The sequence below is a fragment of the Bubalus kerabau genome, chromosome 4 (genome assembly GCF_029407905.1).
Source record: "Bubalus kerabau isolate K-KA32 ecotype Philippines breed swamp buffalo chromosome 4, PCC_UOA_SB_1v2, whole genome shotgun sequence".
Lineage (NCBI taxonomy): Eukaryota > Metazoa > Chordata > Mammalia > Artiodactyla > Bovidae > Bubalus > Bubalus kerabau.
The window spans coordinates 121601673-121603144 of record NC_073627.1 but is presented as its reverse complement, the minus strand read 5'-3'; the positions used below and the strand labels follow the sequence as shown (position 1 = coordinate 121603144).

The window sequence follows — 1472 nt, the reverse complement described above, 5'->3', positions numbered from 1 at the left end:
CCTGCTCCAGAGACCATACCATTAGTTACTTCCTCTTGCTCATGATCACGTACAGCTCCAACATAAAATTCCTTTTGCAACTCTTTCATGATGTTTTATGTTCTATAATTTCATAATTTTGAATGTTTACTACTTTTAAGTATGTGTTATTATTTTTATCAACATCACTCAGATCATCTTCCTTCCTAGCTTAAACAAATTAAGAGAAAAAGACCTGTAACAAATTCCATGGAAAACTCAAGACTAACTTATACATAATTGCAGGTAGGAATCCATTTTTACAGTGAGTAGATCATAGCTTAGCAATCAACATTGTAAAATACACTTTCCATTGTGTCTTCATTCACATGTATTTATTTAAACACATATTTAAAAAGAAAAGTTGTCTTTAATTTTTTCTAATGACAAAAATATTACGTTTATTATACTAAAATTGGAATGATACAGAGATTAGCATGGCCCCTGCACAAGGATGACACGCAAATTCGTGAAGGGTTCCATATTTTTATATTTTTGGAGAAGGACATGGCAACCCACTCCAGTATCCTTGCCTGGAAAATCCCATGGACAGAGGAGCCTGGTAGGCTACAGTCCACTGGGGTCACAAACAGTTGGACAAGACTGAGCTACTTCACTTCATAGAAAATACTGAAGTGGAAGGGAGCAATCCCATTCTGAAAGATCGGCCTTTACTATCTTTTTTCTGTTTCTACAGAAAAATGAATGAGAATCAGGACTGGTCAACAGTGTGGTAGAGAGGAGTGAGTTCACTGTTACTGGAAGTGGACTTTGAGAAAACAGGGAGATCACTTAGCCCAGTTTGTAGGTTACATAAACAACTGGATTCTGGGAGAGCTTGGGGATTTCTGATGTCTATTGTTTGCCAACTTCTATGGTGTAAATAGACCCATCATGGTTGATTTCAAGCTATCAATATATCACTGAATGTTGAGTTAGATTAGAGGCACATATGAGCTCTGGAAAGCAAGTACAAGACTGACCCAGCACAATACTGACAGTGTTCTCTAAGATTCATGCTAACTCTAACAGTCTTAAGACTTCCTTATTTATTTTTAATTGGAAGGTAATTGCTTTACAACATTGTGTTGGTTTCTGATATAAAACGATGGGAATCAGCTATAAGTATATACACATCCCCTCCTTAGGCAAGGTGCTATAGTTCACAGCTCCATGATGAAATTACTTTCCTTCTTTCCTTGCCAGGACCACTGCGTTTACCTCTCAACTGGTTCACCAATATATCCACTCCTTCTCCTATTTGTCCTTCACTAGGCAGCCAGGGCAACTTTTTAAAGATACAAATTTGAGTATGTCATTTTTTTTCTGTTTAAACAAATGTAGAGCCTTCAGTACTTGGCTGAATACTGGCCCTCAATTATATTCTTTTTCCAGTTATCAGAGGCTGTGAATGTTGCCCTACAAGGCAAAAAGAACTTTCAAATGAATGCAAG

The 1472-nt window shown here is 37.0% G+C and overlaps 1 pseudogene; it reads left to right on the top strand.

Moving 5' to 3' along the window:
- The first annotated feature begins 407 nt into the window (after positions 1–407).
- LOC129651863 (uncharacterized) lies at positions 408–507 on the top strand (annotated as a pseudogene).
- Positions 508–1472: the final 965 nt, after the last annotated feature.